The 25468-nt window shown below is 42.8% G+C and overlaps 1 protein-coding gene across 1 annotated transcript in view; it reads right to left on the bottom strand.

The window, feature by feature from the left end:
• Positions 1–25462, bottom strand: part of GDAP1 (ganglioside induced differentiation associated protein 1) — a 50022-nt gene extending 24560 nt beyond the window's left edge. Inside the window, exons 1-2 of the mRNA XM_027561217.1 lie at positions 25293–25462; positions 24649–24866 (exon numbers count right to left, since the gene is read on the bottom strand). The gene's annotated coding sequence lies outside the window, so the exon portion shown is untranslated. The remainder of the gene's footprint in view (positions 1–24648; positions 24867–25292) is intronic.
• Between the last annotated feature and the right edge of the window lie 6 nt (positions 25463–25468).

Below are 25468 nucleotides of genomic sequence, written 5' to 3'. Positions count from 1 at the left end.
TCCCTGCGTCAGAAAGATCCCCTGGAGGAGGGCACAGTAACCCACTCCAATATTCTTGCCTAGAGAATCCCCACAGACAGAGGAGCCTGGTGGGCTACAGTCCATAGGGTCCCAAGGAGTTGGAGTCGAATGAAGCAACTGAGCACGCACACATACAGTTAAAACAAAGATGCATTTGCACTATATGGTTGCTAGTATTTTTTGACATGTTTATTGTGCACCAGGACCCACCACTGAGCGACTTCCCTTTCACTTTTCACTTTCATGCATTGGAGAAGGAAATAGCAACCCACTCTAGTGTTCTTGCCTGGAGAATCCCAGGGACAGGGGAGCCTGGCGGGCTGCTGTCTATGGGGTTGCACAGAGTCAGACACGACTGATGCGACTTAGCAGCAGCAGCAGCAGCATCAGGACCTATGTTGAAGACTTTGTATGTGGACTCTATTGTAACACTTGCAAACTCCCCTAGAGCAGGGGAGATATCCTCCCTGTGTTTTAAATGAGGATATTGAGGCACAGAGAAGTCAGGAAATTTTTCAAACTCATACAAATAAGTAAGCGCCAAAACTGCAACTTAGCCTCCCCACCCTGCCATGTTCATTTCTGGACTTCACATTGTGCTCACTGGAGCATGTCACTAAAAAAGTACTTTGGTGATTATGTTAGTATTAGTGAATATCACTTATGAGGGTAAAGAAATCAAAGAGAAAAAAAAAAGGAGTCACTTAGCAGCTTGCTCTACTGGTATTTGAATAGTATCACCAACATTTCTTTCATTAATGTTACAATAATAGAGAGATCTATTCATAAATGTTTGCAGTGATGAAAGCCTCAAGGATATTTAGATGTGAAAAAATAAGCATATTCCATAGAGGATACTTACTGCTTATGTATGAAATTACATTTTGATTAGTTATGTTTCCTGAAGTTAATGTTTTCTTACTAATTGACAGTATGCTTAGATATTGATCATCCTTTCATCCTAACCAATTGCCTTCCTCTCAATGGAAGACAGGCATCCCTTGTGGATCAGATGGTAAAGAATCTGCCTGCAGTGCAGGAGATCTGGGTTCGATCCCTGGGTTGGGAAGATCCCATGGAGGAGGGCATGGCAACCCACTCCAGTATTCTTGCCTGGAGAATCCCATGGACAGAGGAGACTGTCAGGCTACAGTCCATGGGGTGACAAAGTCAGACACGACTAAGCAACTAAGCACACACACAGTGGAAGATACTTTTCTTCCTGTTTCTCAATAAATGATTCAAGTCGTCTTCCAGGACACCTTCTTCTGTCACTTTCTTTGTATGTTTACAGGACTCTTTCCAGGCATTTATGATCATTTGGCATTTATCCTGGTAATTCAAATTAGAATATTTAATAATACATTGGAATTTCTTTTTCCAGTGTCCTTGCTTTTGTGTTCTTTTAGTCACTAAATAATAAGCAGAGAAGTTAATTTATGCCCGCATGGTCCCTGGCCACATGAGAAAAATGGCATTAAAGCTCAGAGACATGAGCTTTAAAGAAAGAAAAGCTAATGTTACAAGGATTGCTCTAAGTCGGATTTTGCTTTGTGAATGTATAAATAGGACCAGATAAGGTTCTGGGCAGCAGCAGATCCCAGGCACCAAATTGTCATCTCTGTTCCTTTGGCACCGACTTCAACACACTAGCGTGGTTCTTTTTTCTTAACCACCCAACGTCACCAGGGACGTTGAGAGAACAAACATGACTGCTAGTGCTATAAAAGCTACTTCATTTATCTCTTTAGTCTTAGTAAGATCCTAAAGAAGCAGGAGATAATAGTGACAATAAAAGAGTGCTGAAGTTTACATTCCAATACCAAAGTCTAAAGCAATATTTCCTTTCATTTTTTACATACTGCATTTTCTGAATAAAAGCAATATTGTGATCCATGGAGAAAGATTCATTTAAATCCTAAGCATGTACAGTAACTGAAACAGATGAAAGCAGGGAACCGAATCTGTGTTCATGAAGTGACATGAAGAGGGACTTCCCTGGTGGTCCAGTGGCTAAGACTCTGTGCTCCCAATGCTGGGGGCCCAGGTTTGATGGCTCAGTGGTAAAGAATCCGCCTTCCCATGCAGGAAATGCATGAGACTCAGGTTCAGTCCCTGGGTTGGGAAGATCCCCTGGAGGAGGAAATGGCAAGCCACTCCAGTATTTTGGCCTGGAAAAATCCCATGGACAGAGGAGCCTGGCAGGCTACAGTCCGTGGACTTGAAAAGAGCGAGACATAACTGAGTGGCTGAGCACGCACGGAACTAGATCCCACACGCTGCAACTAAGAGTTCGAAGGCTGCAACTGAAGATCCTGCATGCCACAGCTAAGACCTGAACAGCCAAATAAATAAATTAAAATTAAACATTAAAAGAAAAAGCTACACGAGGGAGACAGGCGACACATGACCACCGTGAACCTGTTTCCAATGACTTATTGCATGACATTTGGGACTGGTTGGAGAGACCAAATGAAAGATCCAGAGAGAAGGAGCTGGGCTTTATATAAGAAATGAAATCCTTTTAGAGCAAGAAAGTTTAAGGGAAAAAGGAAAACTCAACAAATTCAGGTGATGGTTTAGTTTTTAAAACACATAGAAAAAAGTCAGGACCATATATTAGCTTAAACTGTTTTCAGCCTAAAAAAAACTATTGCTGTACACAAGTTACAAAAATGGAAAAGCCCAATTTGACCAAATCCACGTGGCCAAAGAATGTAAAGATGGAAAAACCATAACCACCCAGGGACGTGGCCATATATTATATGAAACTGAAGTACACATGAAAAGGGACATAGGAAGATCTAGCACTTGGAGTTGCAAAAAATGGTGAAAAACCAGTGCTCAGTCTGCAAAGGGAGACCAGGAAGGTTTGAAGGCAAGGATATGCTGCTTCCTCCAAGACCTGCTGGGGCAAAGGTGCTGATTCTGTACAATGAAGTGGCTGAAATCCGATGGGCGCGCTTTAAATAACTGATGACCAACGAGAGCCCTCTTATTCACCTTCCTCGTTACGCATGTGCCTTGACGGCCACGGCAGCTGCAGATAACAGCGAGTTCTCAGGCAGACATGCGGGGAAGTTCTGGGCTCAGTTCTCCAGAGCCCTGAGCCAGCTGTCCGGAAAGCCGATTTAGAACAAACCTCCCTGTGACCAGAAGGGTGCTGAGCCCCCTAGCTCTGCGGTGGGCTCTGTACACCCCACCACCCACCCCTCTTCTTTGTACGCTAAGTCACAGCTCCAAAATCAAGCCGCTTGGTCAGCATCAGCTTCTGCGCATGTTTCCTCCAAAGCCCTGAGCCAGCTCCACAGAGCCAGCAGGCGCTGGGTGCCGCAAATGTGATCCCGTCTGTCGTTTTGGCCTCAGCAGAAGAGCGACATGACCATATTTATTGCTGTTGCTATTCTAGGGGCTGGGTGACGTTCTTCTCCCCTTGTGGCTGAGCCCGTTCATCTTTCACCACTCCCTCCAAGTCTGCGAGGCTAAAAGCATGGATACAAATAGATTCTATCAGGAGGAAAGTTAAAACGAGAAGTTCTGAAGTATTCCGAACCTATTTGCTTTACAGCATGAAAAGTTATAAGTTCTGCCGTTCTGTATTTTAAACGGGTACTATTAGCATCCCATTGTTACCATAAGCTGCTACTGATGGTAACTTTGCTAAGGAAAGAAAACATGAATAAAGGTGGTGGGGAAATGATCTGGCTGATAAACATGGCTTGGAGATTTGGCAAATGTTGAATATTCCACTGTTGAGTCTTGGGAGTGTCCACATGTTACCAGAACACTTGAAGCTTTCTGCTTGCCTCAGACTCTTCCTTACTAAGCCACTCCTCTTTTGTGACGTGAAAGGGACTAATTGACAAGCCACAGAAACTCCTATTAAGGATACAATGGTGCAGGGCACAGGTGACAGGGCTCCTAGAAAGTAACTATATACAGACTTTCTAAATGAAGAACTTAGGTACATAAATAACTAATTACCGCATGTGTTGCACGCTGCACCAAATGAGAGGGAGTCTGTCTTTACCACTGACCCCTATTCATTACCGATGGGTCAAATCTTCCACTGTAACTCGTGACCACTCTGTTTGGGCTCACCTGGCTGATCCATCGTCTGCCCTTGGCAACAGTTCTATCTCTGGCTTTGCTAAAATGACTCTTCGGATTCATGTGCCCTGCTGCAATTCCACTCTGTCACATACAAGGCAGCAGAACATTCTAGGGGAGGCAGTGGGTTGCAGAGGTAGGTGCGTGGGCCCTGGAGCCAGCTGCCTGGGTTTGAGCCCTGGCTGGCTGCTGTGGGACCTCGTTAAGCCTCCACTTCCTCTGTAAAATTAGGATGATAGCAGTAATCGCCTCCTAGAGCTGTGGTGAGAATTAAATAGGAGAAAAATACATATGTAAACACAGTTAGAAAAACTAAAAGCCCGAGGACAGGAGCTGTGCTGTCATTTACTGGCAGGGAAATTTAACCTCTCTCTAGCACGTTTCCTTTGGCTCAACTGTAGCTGGTCTTCAAACGGTCTGTTCACTCTCAAAATCACAGTATGCAATTGTGCTCCAGACTGGGAGGTTTCTGGCTGTCTCCCTGCGAAATGCCTTTCCAACATCCAGGGTAGTATCTAAAGTGCACTATCAGCTGGCAGCTCAGCTAATTTTCACCTGAAATGTCCATAAATTATGGGAGTAGTTCAGTAAAAGCCCTTACAAGGCCTGGTTCTTCTTCTTAAGAAAGTGACATGTACATTCCTTGTAGCTCAGATGGTAAAGAATCTGCATGCAAAGCTGGAGACCTGGGTTCCATCACTGGATCAGGAAGATCCCCTGGAGAAGGAAATGGCCACCCACTCCAGTATTCTTTTTTGGAAAACTCCATGGACAGAGGAGCTTGGCTGGCTACAGTTCATGGGGTCACAAAGAGTCAGACACAGATCTAAGCGACTAACACACACATACACACAGACACACATGTATATATATGGAGAATTCCATGGACAGAGGAGCTTGGCGGGCTACCAGTCTACGGGATCGCGAAGAGTCAGACAACTGAGCGACTAACACTTTCACTTTCACTTATATACATACACATATCACAATTATGGCTTTTTTGCCCTAATATGATTTTGGTCTTTCTTCCTTCTTTCTAGTTGCATATTCCTGGACCATCACACCTCAGACATGTAAAAATGGAACTGTTTTATTTCTCTAGGACCATTTAACAGCTCTGAAGACTCATTACCACCAATAGTGGAAAATACTCTTAATTTTGTTCCTTTTGGTGTAACTCAGTCCCTCGCATAGAATACAGATCTCTCTGGAGAAATATTCAGTCACTCTTCCCCCTCCCTCTGGTGGTGGTAGGGAGAGCGAGGAATGGCTCTAATTTTCAGCTGGTGTACAGTTCACCTGACCTCAAGAGAAGGACATCCGGTTTGAAAACAATCCCCTGGTCCTCACTGGTCTCTCACAAGGTGTCTTGTGCAGCTGGATCTTTGAGACTTGACCTCTGGCCTTGCTGCATGTACTGAAGGGTTCATAACTTGCCAGTTCTTCCAGCATGGTCAGGCCTGGGCAGTGTGTGGCCACCCCAGCCCTCCCTCACAATGCTGACTCTGTCTTGCCTCTAACTGATCTTCTCAAATTCAACCATATCTTCCATCCAGTCCCTGCCTTTGTGACATCCACCTAAAACCTTACCTCTCACCATACCAAGGAAACCCACGAGCAGTCCACTTGCTCATAATTCTTACCAGCATTGAGTCAGGGGAACTCATTTGTGGCTTCCTCCATATTTCAACCCCCAAGCAGCAGAGCTAGAGAGACCTAAGAGACCTGTTGTAGTTAAGGTTCTCCAGGAAACAGACTTTGAGATTTGCCTAGAGAAGGTTTATTGGCAAATGTTCTTCAGAACAACACTTGTAAGAGAGTGTGGGAAGCTGGCTTGAGCAGAGAGAGAAGTGAGGATTGCCAGGGACTTGCAAAGAAACTGATTTTGCTGGCATCTCTGAGCTGGGAGGGAATCTAATAGTTGTTCCAATTGAGACATGGGGTCTAGAACTTTACATCCCCCACAGTGGACTAATCATTGGATACGTGCTGCTCAGTGAGTTCACCTGACCTTGGGCTAAGGGGCCTTCTTGGGCTAAGAGGCCTTCTTTGGCTAAGGGCAGTGCGTGAAGAAGGCTTCCCTGGTGGCTCAGTAGTAGTAAATATGCCTGCCAATGCAAGAGATGTGGGTTTGAACCCTGGGTCGGGAAGATCTCCTGGAGAAGGAAATGGCAACCCACTTCAGTATTCTTGCCTTGGAAATCCCAGGGACAGAGGAGCCTGGCGGGCTATAGTTCATGGGGTCACAAAAGAGCAGACACAGTTTAGCAACTAAACAATAACAACAATGCTTGGAGAAGGACTCAGATGTGAGGCTTCAGCTGCCAGGATTCACAGAGCTGGGGAACAAGTACCTGACCCACATCAGTGTCAATCATGTCTAACATGCCTCTGTCCTAAATGCCTGTCCAGCGTTTCTTCCAACTCTCTGATGAAGTGCTGCCACCCTTCTCCCCAGACATCCAGGAAAGAAGTAGAATATGCAACCCTTCCGCCTCTGAGTCTCTGTATATCTGGGAATATGTCTTGGAATTTTCATTCCCATTCATCCTCTCCCAGACTTCTCCAAACTGCTCTGGTATCATGGCCTGAAAGTGAAAGTGTTAGTCATGTCCAACTCTTTGCGACTCCATGAACTGTAGCCTGCCAAACTCCTTTATCCATGGAATTCTCCAGGCAAGAATACTGGAGTGGGTTGCCATTTCCTTCTGCAGGAGATCTTCCCAACCCAGGGATCGAACCTGGATCTCCTAAACTGCAGGCAGACTCCTTACCATCTGAGCCACCAGGGAGGGTGATATAGCCTATATCCTCCCTCCAACAGAAAGATGCAATATTTTTTATTTCCTTTTTTCTCATTTTTTTTTCTCCAAGGAATCAATATTTCAATATGTTGAGCTATGTGTCCAATGCTATGAAATGAAAATATTAAATAACATATTTATGGCATTTTCTCAAAGACTGAGCTTAAGAAATATTTCTTTTGTTTTACTTTTTTGGGTTCTTACCACCACTTCTTTTAGGAGCAGATCTCCCCAGGGGTGTGTGTAGTCTCCCGACTCTCAGAACAGCCGCTGCCCCAGGATTCGCCACCTTCTTCTACCCTCAGGTGAAATTAGGCGATGTGTGTAGCTTCCTTTCCACTAGTGCTCTTCTCCCTGGGCCCTGCTCCTGCCCAGAGCTCTGTGGATTTTCCTCCAGAGGCTGTGGGAACATTCCCTGCATTTACAAGACCCATTTGCCATGGAGATGAGTTTACCATGGATGGTTTCATTCCCAAACCCTTCTCTTCCAGGGACCCAAGGAGACTAAAACTTTGTGCATAACTCCCCTTCCCCCTGTTTTCAACTTTATTTTATTTTTAAATGCATTAAAAATTGTGCTAGTCTCCTTTGCTGCATGGACTTCAAACTGCATGAAATGCAATAACTCTCATTTTAGATTAAAAAAAAAACAGAAAACACCTTGTGTTACCTTGTGTTCAAGTCTCCAATGGATAACTTTGGGGAATCCCACAAATGACTTCTTTTTCTCAGCAAAGCCTGAATAGTACACATATTAGACTTGGCATCTTTTTCTTAAAGTTAAAATTTGATTTCAAGCTGAGTTTCAAGTTTAGTTCTTTGTACCGTGCCCACCCCTCTCTCTGAAGTAATGGATATTATTGATAGGTGAAAGACTTTAACACCCTGGAACAGTAAAACTTTGGTTGAAGTTTCATATATATTAACCTAATCAACTTACAGTGATACACTACATGATTTTCTACCTTATCTACACATTTCTTTTACTGGTTACTCTTTGCATTTGGTAAATTACACAAATTGTTGAGAGCTCTCAGCTTTACAGAGCCCCTACTCAGATTTCTTTTAGAGCTACTCTTTTTTTTTTTTTTTTTTTGGTCTGTTTCTCCAAAATTTTATCTAACTACAGGGTCAACCAGATATTCTGATAAGAAATTTACTTTTCCTTAAGAGAAGGGAAATATTTCCATGGCATTGTTAATAACTATATACATTTCCACCTTTGGGGGGCTTCCCAGGTGGCTCAGTGGGTAAAAAATCTGCCTGCAATGCAGGAGACATGGGTTGGATCCCTGGGTTGGGAAGATCCCCTGGAGGAGGGCATGGCAACCACTCCAGTATTCTTACCTGGAGAATCCCATGGACAGAGGAGCCTGGCAGGCTACAGTTTATAGGGTTGCAAACAGTCAAGCACAACTAAAGCAACTGAGCACCCACCTTTTTTTTTTAAGGGTTAAAATTTACTTTGAGTACCTGACTTGTGTAAAATTAAAACTTTATAACACAGAAACCACTTTCAGTACAATCGTTTTGGTTATATGAATACATGAAACGATCATAACTTCAAATGCAATTTTTCAACTTTGAATATTTTTACACACTTTTTTAAAATAAACAAAAAAACCCAGTCTTAACTCTCCCCAGATTCCACTGCGATAGTAACACGTCGGTGTTTTCTCTGACACGCTGCGCCTCTCACTGTCTTCTGCACAAAGGACTCTAGTGCTACAACAGCGTTGCCGAAGTGGAAGCTGTTGTTTCGAGTTCTAAGAACCAGCTTGGCAAGGAAACCTTTCTTCTACTTGGTGTAATTAATGTTTGCACACTAGATCCAGAAACCCAGTGATGGACCATGAGAACTAGAATGATGCATCTCAGCCAAGTCTGCCTTCCTAAACATTGGGATATTTTCATTTCCTGGAGGCTGGATTGCTTTCTCTAGTTCCAACAGAAAAACCTGATTTATTTTACACAGATTTTGGTAAAGAGAGGCTCAGAGATTGGGACTTAGGTCTCCCAGGGCTCTTAATAATTTCTTCCCACACCCCATTGGATAGGTTTGTGCACCTGACTTGGGAGGCTAATGCTGTAAGCCTTTTTCAGCCAACTGGCCAGGAGGCAGAGACATCTCAGACGCCTCTTTTTAATCTTGTCTGTCCTGAGTACCATAGTAGGAACCACAGGGACTTGTGACCACACCCAGGTTGGTCTCTCCTTACACTCAAATCTTAATGATCCCTCTTGACCCTACCAAACCTTGGATTCCACTGATCCCTTTTTAGAAAGTTGGAAGGAACAATTTATTCTGTCTCCATGGCTCTATGTGGGGACGAATAGTGTCCTTTTATTTTCCCCTCCTCTAGGAAGTCTCTGGGGATAATTGGCTCTCATATTTGAAACTGTTTTCCAAACAAAAGTCCACACACCTATGGGAGTTCACCCATGTATTCTAAGGGGTCTGGTAATTTTCTCTAGATTTTTCATCTCTTTGGACTATCACTTGGTTTTGGTGGTTAAGCTTGTGTTTATGTTCAGGCAGACATTGCCATTGAGTCTTTCTACTTTAATTGTTTCTGACTAGTGAGTAGATCGGAAAAGGCAATGGCACCCCACTCCAGTACTCTTGCCTGGAAAATCCCATGGACGGAGGAGCCTAGTAGGCTGCAGTCCATGGGGTCACAAAGAGTTGGACATGACTGAGCGACTTCACTTTCACTTTTCACTTTCATGCATTGGAGAAGGAAATGGCAACCCACTCCAGTGTTCTTGCCTGGAGAATCCCAGGGATGGTGGAGCCTGGTGGGCTGCCGTCTATGGGGTCACAAAGAGTCAGACACGACTGAAGCGACTTAGCAGCAGCAATGAGTAGAGAGGCACACCTAATATGTAAATGACATATATCCATCAACTAATAGCCAAATGGTGTGCCAGTACTCTATACAAAGAAAGACTTCCTAAGAAATCCTATAGACGAGTCCTCAACAGCATCTGGCAGGATGCCTTTACTGAATCAGGAGAAACTGTGACTCCTTGGGAAATGCTATAAAAAAATTTTTTTTAATGCAAGCAGTAATCTTATTTCATCAAAACATCATCTGTCACATTAAATTCAGGTTGCTAATTTCAAAATTACTTGTTCTTAATTTATGTTGGTTTTATGTTTTAAATAAATTCTAAGCAGGTATACCTTATCTGATGGTTTATATATTTAAGTACATGTATATAATGAATATATAAATACGTACAAAATTATTGAAACCACCATGGGCAAGAGGTCTGGATAAATTTTTGCTTTTCTTCAAAAACTGTTGATGCATTTCTTAAGTTTGAAAAACACTGTTCTGTAGCGGGGAGGGGGGGGGGGTGTCACATTTTGCTTCACAGAATCAGAAAGGAGGGGCTGGTTTTAATACCTTTTTCATATTTTCTTTCCAATACTACCCTTCTTTCTCGTTTCCTTTCTCTGCCCTACCCCGAGCTATGGGGGAAATGCCTAGACAGTCATCCTTTCTTAAAAGCTCTTCGACCACAACAAGGCCCTGGTGGCTGCTTCCCTCTCCACCAACGTCTCTTACCAAGATCTTCTTTCTCCCTTGCTCAGTGAGTCCAAGCATACTGTCCTGTCTTCAGTTACTTCAGTGTGCCAAGCTCTTTCTACCTCAGAGTTGTTTCCTCTTCTCCAGCTGATCTCCTGCTTACTTTCCAGGCCATCTCCTCCTCATCCTTCAGAGCCTAGCTAACATGTCACTTTACTGTAAATAATCCTAAAATGTACATGGAACCACAAAAGATGTCAAATTGCCAAAGTAATCTTGAGAAAAAAGAACAGAGCTGGAGGCATCATGTTCCCTGACTTCAGACGATACTACAAAGATTCAGTAATCAAAACAGCATGGAACTGGCACAAAACCAGAAACATAGATCAATGCAACAGAACAGACAGCCCAGAAATAAACCCACACATGTATGGTCCATTATTCTATGGCAAAAGAGAAAGGAATATACAATGAAGAAAAGAAAATCTCTTCAGCAAATGATGTTGGGATAACTGAAACAGATACATGTAAAAGAATGAAATGAGAACATTAATACCACATACAAAAATAAACTCAAAAAAGATTAAAGACTTAAATATAAGAGTAGACACTATAAAATTCCTTAAAGAAAACAGGCAGAACATTCTTTGATATAAACCACAGCCGTAATTCTTTGGACCTGTCTCCTAAAGTAAATAAAAGCAAAAATAAACAAATGGGGGCTAATAAAACTAAAAAGCTTCTGCACAGCAAAGAAAATCATTGCTAAAACAAAAAGACAACCTACTGAATAGAAGAAAATAATTACAAATGATATGACCAATAAGGGATTATACTCTAAAGTCACTGGGAAAGGAATGGAGACTTCACAAGTCCACCAACTGATTTGGTTTAGAATTATCAGATTTTTGTTAAGTTCTGGGTTTCAAGGTCACCTCATTAATGACTTCTTTTACTGATAATTATTCACTGTCTATTGTACACTTACTCTTAGCAACCACTCACTTACATAGGACTTTTAAATTTTGCCTTTTAAACAATGTAGAGGATATTGTTTACAATTATCAAAGCACTTTGAGGAAGAATTCATATGAGAAACCAATATTAGGATCACTAGTATCAGGAAACTTTGAATTCACTTTATCAGTTTATGGAATCTAAGGTAGCCTACATGAGGCTACATGACCCTACAGTAATGTTTCCCTGAAGACTCAGAGTATTTACTAAAATCACAGATTTGAGCTCAAACCCACTGAAGCAGAATTCACCAAGGAAGAGACCTGGGCATGTTTATTTAACAAGTACCCCCTGATGATTGACATCAAGGGAGTTTGGAAAATTGTCCTACAGACATGATTCTTCATCAGAAATACATTAGGATGCAGGGGATGCTCACAGAATGTATGTGACTAAGCCTCTTCAGGAGATTTTGCCAGGGAAAAGTGGAGTCTGGACAAGCAATGAAAATGCTTGCCAAGGGACTCTTACCTGCACTTTAATGAAGTATCTGTACTGAAGGAATATTTAGTATGGATCAGAGGTGGAAATGAGGCATAATTTAGCGTGGGCTGTAACATTCAGGAAGGAAATGGTGGTGCATACTTCTTTACAGAAGTAGCAACTCGTTCAGCTCAGCAACCATGCCGGGACTAATACAACGGCATACAGTTCAGTTCAGTCGCTCAGTCATGTCTGATTCTTTGTGACCCCATGGACTGCAGCACGCCAGGTTTCCCTGTCCATCACCAACTCCCAGAGCTTATTCAAACTCATGTCCATCGAGTCGATGATGCCATCCAACCATCTCATCCTCTGTCGTCCCGTTCTCCTCCTGCCTTCAATCTTTCCCAGCATCAGGGTCTTTTCAAATGAGTCAGTTCTTCACATCAGGTGGCCAAAGTATCAGAGCTTCAGCTTCACCATCAGTCCTTCCAATGAATATTCAGGACTGATTTCCTTTAGGATGGACTAGTTGGATCTCTGTGCTGTCCAAAGGACTCTGAAGAGTCTTCTCCAACACCACAGTTCAAAAGCATCAATTCTTTGGTGCTCAGCTTTCTTTATAGTCCAACTCTCACATCCATACATGACTACTGGAAAAACCACAGCTTTGACTAGACGGATGTTTGTTGGCAAAGTCTCTGCTTTTTAATATGCTTTCTGGGGTGGTCATAGCTTTTCTTCTAAGGAGCAAGGGTCTTTTAATTTCATGGCTGCAGTCACCATCCACAGTGATTTTGAAGCACCCCCAGAATAAAATCTCTCACAGTTTCCATTGTTTCCCCATCTATTTGCCACAAAGTGATGGGACTGGATGCCATGATCTTAGTTTTCAGTATACAGTTGAAATACAGCATACAGTTGGAAGTCTCTAAATGTCCACTCTGTCACACTCACACAGAGAAGCTATGAATCATTCCATCAGTTGGCGAGTCAGAAATTGCTCCAGCCATCTGGATCACGCAGTCTTTTACCATCTGGGAGACTAAGTTTTAGAGTCCGTAAGTTTATCAGGTCCCCATGTAACTCAGCTGGTAAAGAATCCGCCTGCAATGTGGGAGACCTGAGTTCAATTCCTGGGTCAGGAAGTTCCCCTGGAGAAGGAAATGGCAACCCACTCCAGTATTCTTGCCTGGAGAATCCCATGGGTAGAGGAGCCTGGCAGGCTTCAGCTCATGGGATCCCAAGAGTCAGACACAACTTAGCACTATCTTTCTTTCTTCTTTCTAGGTTTATCAGGTCCACTCACTGCTGTATATAGGTTACTATTTCATATGCCAATGGGAAGTTATGTTCAATAACATATAAAGGATTGATTTTTTAAAATAGTAACATGCAAAAATGTTGAAGACTGACATTTCAGTGTAGTTATTAACAGGTAGCACAATTTCAAGGTGCAAGAAAAAAAACAAATGAAAATATTCTTTAATGAGCATGGCCATTCCCATCCCCTTTAGTTTGATTTGTATCTTTAGAGGGTTCTCCCCCTGCCCATCCTCCCCTACAGCTTTTTACACAGATACACGTGCAGAAAAATTCAACAGGTTACATACATTATTCTGTATATTGCTTTTACCCACTTAATAGATCTTGGGGATTTTTCCATATAAATACACAGAGAGCTTCTTCATTCTTTTTTAGGAACCCATAAAAATCTGATTTTCAATTCAATTTTGTTAAGTTCCAAAGCAGACTTTTTTATTTTTATTTTTATTGAAGTATAGTTGATTTACAGTGTTGTGCCAATCTCTTCTAAACTACAAAATGAGTCAGTTATACAAACCTATACATTATTTTTTCATATTCTTTTCCATTATGGTTTATCTCAGGATATTGAATATATTTCCCTGTGCTATACATTAGGACCTTGTTGTTGAGTTTGCTCCTACCAATCCCAAATTCCCAACCCATCCTCTCCCCTACATCATCTTTCCCTTGACAGCCATAAGTCTATTCTCTATGAGTCTGTTTCTGTTTGGTAGACATATTTTAGATTCCACATATACATGATATCATATGGTATCTGGCTTTCTCTGACTTAGTACGATAATCTCTAGTTGTATCTATGTTGGTGCAAATGGCATTATTTCATTCTTTTTATGACTAAGTAGTATTCCATTGTGTATATGTACCACATCTTCTTTATGAATGCATCTGTTGACGGACATTTAGGTTGTTTAATATTTTGGCTCTTGTGAATAGCACTAAAGGTACATAGGGGTGCATGTACCTTTTCAAATAATACAGCAGACTTTCATCTCTCTTTGACCATGGCGCCCACCTGTAAACATAAACATGTGTATGTATGTGCTTATTTTTGAAAGATCACTGGGTGTATCAGTTTAGATCCTTCAACAAGCAGATGTCAGGATGGAATTAGACACACAAGAGATATACTGAAGTGAACACATGTGAGGGATAAGACCAAAGGAATCAGGAGTAGGTGGGCAGAGTCTTTGGGTCACAACACAGGTCTGAAACCTATGAAAGGAAAGAGGGAAGAAAGCAGGATTTAGTAGGGAGAATTCAGACTGCTGTGTAGCCTGGCCAGGTCAATGTCAGTGGGGAACATTTCAGCCAGGTCAGTGGGGAGCACAGAAAATATAAGCCTGGCAGAGGCGGCCTGTGTTGAGAAGGAATGGTCCAGCTCAAGCAGTCCCACTGTGCTCAGCTATCGGCTGGAGAGTCCTGGGTTCTCAGTGTCCCTTTCATGAAGGCCATTGACATGTAGCGCAAAATTCTTCACACTCAGGGCCCATTCCCACATGTTCATCCACATGTCTGCTCTACCACCTTCCAGTCCTTTCCCTCACAGACCTCTGACCAGATGGCCAGGTTGTTGGCCATTGCTTAAAATCTACATATGTTCCCCACCTCAGGCCACTTTTCCTTTCCCATAAAATAGATGACCAGGTTCAGCACTCACGGCTCTGTCCCTTGCAAAGATTTTCCCTCTCTGAATACTCTCAAGACCCCTCCTGAGTGGAGCTATAATGCAGCCTTCATTCATTTTCAGCTTTATCCACATAATAGCCTGTCCATTGATAAACCAAGTGTGGCTTCTCTTCCTCCTTCAACTGGTCAAATGGAACCCTAGTTTTCCCATAGGTGATGGTGGGTAAGGAATGTTAGTGCAATCCTAGGGCCACATGGGGCTCTGGGCAACCTGTTCTTGCAGCTTTCTTGTGTCCTTTGGTTCTGCTCATCTTGATCTTGGATATACCACGTTCATCTTACAACAGATGGCAACTGGATTTGTCCATCATTATATTGTTCGGGTATTTTTGTGTAGGTCACCATTACCCTTTATGTGTGCTATGGTTTCATCCAACTTTGTCTTAGCAGGACCCAGCTCACAGTGGGAAATTCTAAAGTAATAGTCACTTGGTATCCCACGGTCAAGCATTCCTTTTTTTTTTTTTTTTTTTGCTAAAGTCAAGTAACTGTTTCTCAAAAATTCTATAATTCTCTTCTGCAGATTCTATGGCCTTGTGTCAGCACTCCAGAGCCCTGCATTGTGATCCCTCCACTGGGCCTTACCACAGTCTTCACATTGCATCTTTTGTCACCACCTACACCAAACACTAACACCAAAGGATCTGCCTGATGATATGGCCCAAGAGGAAGGGCTGCTAGTACCAGAGCCCCGGCCTCCTGCAAAACGCTTTCCTGCTCTGAGCCCTCTCAAAGCTGGCAGCCTTCATTCCATGTCATTCAGCATGTAGACTGGAGCTGTTTCTACGTGTGGTATTGCTCCCAGAATCCAAGAGGCCTACCAGGTGCTCTGCTTTATTTTTTTCCTGTCTTTTTTGGGGGGTGGGCCAGGGTCAGGGGGGAGTTATAGATCAGAGTTTATGAGATCCAGCCATTTGCCTTTTACTTTTTATATATTTATTTATTTTTGGCTGTGCTGGGTCATTGTTGTCGTGCACGCTTTCCTCTAGTTGCAGAGAATGGGGACTACTCCCCAGCTGCAGTAGACAGCTTTTCATTGTGGTGGCTTCCCTTGTTGCAGAGCTCAGGTTCTACGTGCACCAGCTCAGTAGGCAGCACATGGACTCAGTAGTTGCAGTTCCCAGGCTCTAGAGCACAGGCTCAGTAGGTGTGGCACACCGGCTTAATTGCTCTGCAGCACGTGGGATCTTCCCAGATCAGGGATGGAACTGGTGTCTCTCACCCTGGCAAGTGGATTCTTCACCACTGAACCACCAGGGAAGCCCTGCCTTTACATTGAAGGGGATGTCCCAGGCAGAGCATGGACTTGGTGTGAACACCACAGCAGATCTGAACTCACAGCAGCTGAAGGCTGTCTGCCATGTTCCCTCTGAGCTGCAGGTTCTCTGGGAGGGAGATCTGAGCTGTGCGCCCCCAAGGCCACCCCCTGGAGTGTTCCTCCTTCTGAGTAAGCTTTAAAAAGTGTTTGCCATATGAAAGTAATAAGTGAGATGTAAGCGATGACAAACATTCTAGAATGTGTTTAAGGCAAGGAAGAGGAATTGAAGCTTTATCTGGAATGCAGTCAGTATCTGAAGAATCCACCAGGTCTCTGAGGTGTACGTGCCAAGGTGGTATGTGGGCTTGGACTGCAGCACTTGGCAAGGATGTGGCATTCCCCAGTGGCACTCAGTCAGAGGGCTGCCTCTTCTATTATGGGCCATTGTTTCAAATCCCATCTCAGATCTCTTGGAACCATTCATTCCCCAATTATATTATACACCTCTTTCCTGTCTAATAATGGATTTTGTGTTTTTCTCTCCTTCAACGAGCAGTCACTTGGCAACTACTTACTCCTTAGTTGTGCTTTCAGCAACACTGTTCACCTCCCTTGTTAATAATTTTTTAAATTGCAGCGTAGTTGATGTATAATGCTGTGTTAGATTCTGGCGTACAGCAGAGTTATTCAGTTATACGTATATACATTCTTTCTCATATTCTTCTTCATTATAGGTTATTTTCAGATATTGAACATAGTTCCCTGTGCTTTATGGTAGGACCCTGTTGTTTATCTATTTTATGTATAGCAGTTTGTACCTGCCAATGCCAGACTCCTAATTTACCCCTCCCCCTTTGGGAGGTTTGTTTTCTATGTCTGTAAGCCTGGTTTCTGTTTTGTAAATAAGTTCATTAGTATCATATTTTGCCTGGAAAATCCTATGGACAGAGGAGCCTGGTGGGCTGCAGTCCATGGGGTCACGAAGAGTCAGACACAACTGAGCGACTTCACTTTCACTTTACACTTTCATGCATTGGAGAAGGAAATGGCAACCCACTCCAGTGTTCTTGCCTGGAGAATCCCAGGGATGGGGGAGCCTGGGGGCTGCCGTCTGTGGGGTCACACAGAGTCGGACACGACTGAAGTGACTTAGCAGCAGGAGCAGCAAGCCGGGTTTCTGTTTTGTAAATAAGTTCATTAGTATCATATTTTAGATGCCACATACAAATGATATATTTGCCTTTTTATGTCTGATTTACTTCATTTAGTATGATAATCCCTAGGTCCATCCATGCTGCTGCAAACGGCATTATTTCATTCTCTTTTATGGCTGAGTATTAGTCCATTGTATATACATAATGCATCTTTACCCATTCATCTGTTGATGGACATTTAGGTTGCTTCCATGTCTTGACTATTGTAAAAAGTGCTGCTATGAACATTGAGGTACATGTATCTTTTCAAATTAGGGTTTTGTTCAGATATATACCTAGGAGTGGGACTGGTGGATCATATAGTAACTCTATTTTTAGTTTTCTAAAGAAACTCCATTCCTTTCTCCATAGTGACTGCACCAATTTACATTCCCACCAACAGTGTATGAGGGCTTTTCTCCACACCCTCTCCAGCATTTTTATTGTTTGCGGACTTTTAATGATGGCCATTCTGACCACTGTAAGGTGATACCTCATTGTGGTTTTGATTGCATTTCTCTAATAATTAGTGATGTGGGCATCTTTTCATGTGCCTAATAGTCATCTGTACGTCTTCCTTGAATAAATGTCTATTTAGATCTTCTGACCATTTTGATTGGGCTGTTCGGGTTTCTGTTATTGAGTTGTATGAACTATTTGTATATTTTGGAAAGTAAGCCCTTGTCGATTGCATTATTTGCAAATATTTTCTCCTCATCCATAGGTTGTCTTTTCATTTTGTTTATGGTTTCCTTTGTGTGAAAATGCTTTTAAGTTTGATTCAGTTCCATCTGTTTGTTTTGCCTTTATTTCTATTGCTATGGAAGACTGACCTAAGAAAACATTGCTACAACTTAACGTCAGAGAATGTTTTGCCTATGTTCTAAGAGTTTTAGGGTGTCCTTCTTTTATATTTAAGTCTTTAAGCCATTTTGAGTTTATTTTTGTATACTGTGTAAGGAAGTGTTTCAACTTCACTGATTTACATGTGACTATCTAGCTTTTCCAACACCACTTGCTAAAGAGACTGTCTTTTCTCCACTATATACTCTTGCCTCCTTTGTCAAAGATTGACCTAGGTGTCTGGGTTTATTTCTGGGCTCTCTATTCTGTTCCACTGACCCAGATGTCTGTTTCTGTGCCAATTCCATGCCGCTTTGATTACTGTAGCTTTAAGGTATTGTCTGAAATCTGGGAGGGTTATGCCTCCAGCTTCCCTCCCCACCAAGGATTGCTTTTGGTCTTTTGTGATTTCATATAAAATTTATGACTATTTGTTCTGGTTCTGTGAAAAATACCATGGGTAATTTAATAGGGATCACATTAAATCTGTAGACTGCTTTGGGTAGTGTGGCCATTTTAACAATATTAATTCTTCAATCCAAAAGTATGGGAAAACTTTCCATTGCTTTAAATCACCTTCAGTTTCCTTCTCCAGGGGATCTTTCAGATCCAGGGATCAAACCCAGGTCTCCTGCATTGCAGGTAGATTCTTTACCATCTAAGCCACCAGGGAAGCCTGCTATCCATTTTAAGTCTCTCTTTAATTTGTCATTACCTTTTTCATTGTTAGACCTTTCTTGAACCGTCTGTGAGCCTTGTCATTGGACACATATGCTGTCTAAGTCCAGTGGACCTCTGCCCACTAGGAAAAACAGGCAGAGACCACAAGGGACAAATCATAGGAAAAACTGAAGAACTGCCCTTGAGACTTAAATAAGGCTCAGCTGATGTTTTTATATCAGAATAAGACTACTTCTAAATTAGACTCTTAGCCCCTAGGGCAGGATTGCCTAGTTGTATAAAATAAGCCAACAAGTATCCAGTAATTACACAAAATTTGGACACCATGAAGCTAATGTTTTGGACACAAAAGATAGCCTAAGGAGACTAGAAAGGAATCAGAAGCAAAACACACAGGGAATGAGACAGCTGAAGTGGGAGGACAGGGGGTGGGAGAACAGAGATAAGCTAAGAGATGTGGGTTGTACAGAATCCGAGGGAGGTAAGTGTTCACCAGTATCAAATTCGCAGCTGCCACTCCTAGCAGAAGAATTGAAGAGGTGCCATCATAGCTGTCAACTGGGAGGTCCCTAAATGGCTCAGACAGAAAAGAATTCACCTGCAATGAGTTCAATCCCTGGGTTGGGAAGATCCCCTGTATAAAATAATGGCAACCTACTCCAGGATTCTTGCCTGGAGAATTCTATAGACAGAGGAGCCTGGTGGGTTATGGTCCATGGGGTCACAGAGTCAGACATGATTGAGTGACTCACTAATGGCTGAACAAGCTGCCCTAGACTGGTGGGCATAAAACCCACATCAACTGGTGTGAGGAGAGGTGGGGAGGAAAGACTTGAATGTAACCTACTCATTCAAGGAGGTGTGCAGTTTTGAGGACAGGAGTCGAGGTGAAAGCAGAACCGGGAAATAAGGGCTGTCTTAACATGGTAGACATACGAGTACCTCTGTTGGGTGGAAGGAAAGAAATTAAAGTATATTCAAAAGAGAAGGAATTGACCCAAAACTTGGAGAGGAAAAAGGACATCTTCACCTCTGGGATGAGGTGGTGGTGAAAGGAAGAAAATGAGAACCAGTGGAAGGTTTAAGAGAGAAAGGTGTTCCCATGGGTTACCACTTTTTCTCTAGGAGGAAGAAGACAAATAGGAAAGAACTGGGGCTGAGAAGGGCTTGAAGACAGTAATGAGCTTCTAGAAGTTTCCTGGGAAGTGATCTGCCATGCAGTGTGGAGGGGTTGGTCTGAGGTTTACCACCCATGATTTGCAATGGCAACTGGTAAATGTTGTGATTATTCCCAGAAGGGGCTTCCTATCAGCAAGGGAGGAGAAACTGATTTAGGCTTGAGGACTGGGCAGGCGGATGAACCAGAAGGTCACTATGGAAAGGAAAATGCAGTGGAAAAGATGCAGTAGGGTTCTTCAGGCAGGACAGGGAAGGGCCAGGAAGGCATGAAGGGCATCAAAGGAGTGAAGACTTTACTAAGAGTCCATGCTTGTTCAGTGAATGGAAAAGACCAGCGAGCGTTTTCAACGAGTCACATTGTTAAGTTCTAGTCTTCAGCACTGACCTATGTCTGAATCAGAGGACAACCCAGGCTGTGTGCAAGGGCTTTAAGATAAAGGCCATGATGCTGAAAAAGGCGATGGGTGGTGAGGCCAGGCTGAGGTAGCCTGGGACAATGGAAGTGACAGGAGGTGGGGGAATAGCAGATAAGCCACTGGTCCTGGATGAACAAGGAGACTGATCTAGAGAAGATGGATTTTCTGAAATATACAGCACAGAGCAAATTTCTGGCTTCGTAAAGAGTGGGCTAACATGAACAGTACAAGTCTCAAAAGGAGGGGCTACTGAAAAACAGCTTTCAGAAAAAGAGCTCACAGATTATAGTTGGCCCTCCTTATGCTGTATGAAACTCAACATCCATAGATTCCACCAATCACAGATCAAAAATATTTGGGAAAATAAAAATTCCAGAAAGTTTCATGAAGTAAAGTTTCAATCTGCTACATGCTGGCCGCTATTTATATAGCATTTGAATTATATTGGTGATTATAAGTAAATCTAGATAGGATTTAAAGAATATGGGAGGAGAGGCATAGGTTATATACAAATACGGTGCCATTTTATATATGGGACTTGAACACTGTGGATTTTGTTATTGAGAGGGGTGGTTCTGGAACCAATATTCCACAGATACTGAGGACAACTATATTTACTTATTGACTAATTTACTTTTAGTTCTTGACCTGTATTAACAACTGCCTACTGAACATCTCTAAGATATATTTCTGGATCATCTGTTCCGATATGAACCTATCTTCCCAACCTCTATAATTTACTCTTCTTCCACCATTTGTTTAATTCTAGATAGCAACATCACTATTATCCACGTAGCTGTTCTATAAAATAAAAAGGTCATCTTTACCACCCCTTACAGTCTCCACCTACCTGCCTCCTCCCCCATTTGGAAGCTCTCACCCACATGCCATTAAAGACTGGTAATAGAGTCAGACAGATTTAAATTCCAGCTCAACCATTTCTACCTCGAACGATCCTGGACACAAAATTGTCCTTAAACTTTATTTTCTTCTGTCGTCATGTTAGTTGCTCGGTCGTGTCCAGCTCTTTGCGATCCCATGGATCGTAGCCTGCCAGGCTCCTCTCTTCATGGGACTCTGCAGGCAAGAATACTGGAGTGGGAAGCCATTCACTTCTCCAGATTTTCTTCTGTAAAATGGTAATAATACTAGTACTAACCAATGGGTTATTATGAGATTTAAATTAATTAATGCATGTAAAGAATTTAGTACCTAATGTAGCATAATATAATTTCCTTCAAAGTTTTAAAAATCATTAATTTTGTAATTTGCTTCCTCTTCTGACTTCATGTTGTCTACAAAGTTTCTGGCTAAATTTCTTAACTTTTGCATTTACTGTGGGAAAATTTCTTAAATTTTCACAAATGCTTTATTATAAATATGCTAGTAATCCTCTATTTTGAGAAGGGCATGGCAACCCACTCCACTATTCTTGCATGGAGAATCCCATGGGCAGAGGAGTCTGGTGGGCTACAGTCCATTACGTCTCGAGTCAAGAGATGACTTCCAGCAACTGAGCATGCATGCAGTCCTCTATTTTATTGAAGTATAGTTGATTTACAAATAACAATGTTGTGTTAATTTCTGCTGTACAGCAAAGAGATTCCATTATACATATATATATATATATATATATTCTTTTTCATATTCTTTTCCATTATGGTTTATCACAGGATCTTGAGTATAGGTCCCTGTGCTATACAGTAGGAACTTGTTTATCCATCCTATATATTACAGTAGTAATACTAGCTTTGACTTATAAATCAAGTAATTTTAATTCTATTTGCTCTCTTACATTTTGAATCAATAAACACACCTTAGACAACATACACCTTCAGGTTAGCTTTCTGTCATTTGTAGTTTTATTAAAAATTCTCAATAATTCTAATGTGTAAATAAAGGGAAATCACCGATGAAATTTTAAACACAGCCTCAGCTTGAAAAAAAAGATAAAATTCTAATCCAAATATCCTCACCACCACGTTGTTAGTAACATTCACACTCAAATGGCTTAGTTTTTGTTATGTTTTTTTAGAATGGAAACCTACTAGTGCTGGGTTTTGAACATGGAGGAAAAGCAAGTGCTAGCATGGCTGTTGGCCCCTGGGCTTTAGTGGCCTCCCCCACCCCACCTGTCAAACCAACATTCACATTCTCTTCTTACTAATCCCTTCTTAAAGCTAAATTCAACTCCCCCTTATCCAGGGCAAAGATTCAGAGTGAGAGGGAAAATGAGGACATTACTAACCCCAGCTAGTAAACTGCAGCATTATTCTACTGCTCCTATGAGCGGGGCCATCACTGTCAGCGCCTCTTCTTCTTCCTGGTTCTTGTTCCCTGTCTTCGCCAATCACCACCATTGAACGTGAACACTGACATTAATGAACACATCAGTGAGACTGGAGAAACATCCCACCAGGACAATAGCAGACAAATGGAAGCATGGCTTGAATGGTTACTTTGCCAAAAACTGCTCAGTGAGCTACCAAAATTAGATACTAATTTTCACCCATGAAGAGAGTCAGTGGCAGAGTCGAGTTAGGACTGATTAGTTGAAATTAAATAGCAGACATCTGGTGCTGGAGTCTTTCTTTTAATGAAGGGTCTTTCCAAGGAAGACATCTATTAGGGATAGCAAGAGGAAGAGATTAAGGGCTAAATGGTCATATCTTTTGTCATCCTCAAATCTCCATATTCTCCCAGGATGTGTCCATACCACCACCCTTTGTCCATCTACCATAGATGGACTTCACTCACGTCTATTAGCCAGAAACTCACTCTGTGCTGTATATTTCAGAAAGTCCATCATCTGCCTGAGAGCTAATTAGGAAGAGTAGGTGGCACAGTGGTAAAGAATCTGCCTGCCAATGCCAGACACGCAAGAGGTGCAGGTTCAATCCCTGGGTCAGGAAGATCCCCTGGAGAAGGAAATGGCAACCCACTCCAGTATTCTTGCTGGGAAATCCCATGGACAGAGGAGCCTGATGGGCTATAGTCCATGGGGTCGCAAAAAGTCGGACACAACTGAGTGCACACATGCAAACACACACACAGCATTAAATGATTCTACCCTGCTTGCAAACAAAAGTGTAAACCTCAAATATTCATGTATGTAGACCCTAACACACGAGTGGGTAAAAAATCAAAAAAGGAAAGAAACAAAGGTTGCTCTACAAAGAGAGCCAGTTCAAAAATGAGGGGGAAAAAAAAAGTATATTGACCTGAGCAATAACAGTTTCTCATATCAAACAGAACCCCAAAATAGACGGAAATGTCTACAGTAGCTCCTGATCCTGGTGTGCCCTGTAACAGAAAAATGGAATTATGGTTCAGCTGCGAAATCCTGGGCCCTCATTTTCCCAGTGGCCTAAATCAATCCCCAGTCTGGGGACAAGATGCTGAGCAAGGTGCGTAATTATTTCAGGCCACTAGGGTAAGCACTATTCCTGGCAACTCTGTAGGCAGCGCCATGGATGAGGGTTTCTAATCCTCTTTGGTGATTTGGTTCTGTGTAAACTGAGATTTTTCTTTCACTATTTCAGCCAGATAAGCAGGAAAGGCCAGCTCCAGTCCTGAGCTAGAGCCAATCAAGGTCAGTTTCAGTTCCTTTTCTGTGCGGTTTAGATTCCTTTTTTCCTTGCTGCCTTCTCTGACACCTGTCCTTATATTTTTATCTGATTATCAGAACCTAGTGAGAGAACCCTTGGCAGCTTCTGGTGCTTACTCTGTCATGCAAAAGCCTCTAAGTCTAAGGGAGACCATAAATACTGTCCTTGAAAGGCCAACCTAAGACCCTGGCTACACTGAACTGAACTGATGCACCACAGAGAGACATCTCCCATGGGGATTTTAAGGGTGAGGTTGAAACCAGTGCCTGCTTTTACCCAGAGGCAATACAGACGTTTCAACTCGCCTATTAACAAATCTCTCGTTTGGCTTGACACTGCCCTCACAATAAATTCAGTTATTACTTAGAAAGTGAAAGGTAAATCTTGACATTCCCATTTGGATGATGATGAAATAGAGGTTTAAAAGAGTTGTGTACAGTGAATTCAACCAAGCAGTGTTGTAGCTGGAAAGTAGACCAGCTGACACCTGTCCCCGGTTTTGTAGGTCACAGACTTCGTAAGTTTAGAGCAGTGTTTTACTTACCATGTTCCTCCTTGAAAGCGTCTATTTACTTTCTTAAATTGTGGGTGCCAGTGGAGAGGAACCAGGTGTACATTCCAGACACTTAGACAACATACACAGGCTGAGCCGTCTGCCTGTTGAGTACACAGCTCCGGGTTGAAGAATTTCTAGGGTTGTTAGAAGAATACAGAAGACTTCAGAGGGAGCAGGCTCTGATGTGGACGCGAATACCTAAATCCCTACAAAGACAGATTAAAGACATCCTCTTTATTATTAGAAACCAAAAAACCGAGCCCATGTATTTTGTGCTTTTTCAAACTGCACTGCCCTCCCCCCGATCTTCATTAAAGAAATGCAAACACATGTGTTTCAAGACGGGTAGGTGTAAAAGAACATTCTGCACAATTATATCTAGGCTGTCGCAGACTTCTTTCACATGCAACCATCTATCCGGGGGATGTTAATTCACGGTGACAGCTGAGCATGACAAACGCCACGATACACAAGTTGGAATGCCGGAAAACAGGCAACTACGAAAAGCCCTTGCAGACAAACGCGCCTCGGAGTTTTCTCCCTCCACTCACACGTGGCCGCACTTCTAGGCGCTCCAGCACGGTGATAAACCCCAAACGCACGCACACACACACACACACACACACACACACCGGAGCCTCCGCCGCCCTCCACGCCCGCGCCTCGGTCTCCAGGCAGGCGGGCACTCGCGCGCCCCTGGGCACACTCGCCGCCCACCCGCATCCCGCTACGCCGCACGGCCGCGCCGGGCGGTCCCCACGTCCCCCTGCCCGCCCGCCGGGGAAGCGGTGGCTCCCGGGCTGGGGGC

This window comes from Bos indicus x Bos taurus, chromosome 14 (genome assembly GCF_003369695.1).
Source record: "Bos indicus x Bos taurus breed Angus x Brahman F1 hybrid chromosome 14, Bos_hybrid_MaternalHap_v2.0, whole genome shotgun sequence".
NCBI lineage: Eukaryota > Metazoa > Chordata > Mammalia > Artiodactyla > Bovidae > Bos > Bos indicus x Bos taurus.
The sequence above is the reverse complement of the archived record's forward strand: the minus strand, read 5'-3'. Positions and strand labels throughout refer to the sequence as shown.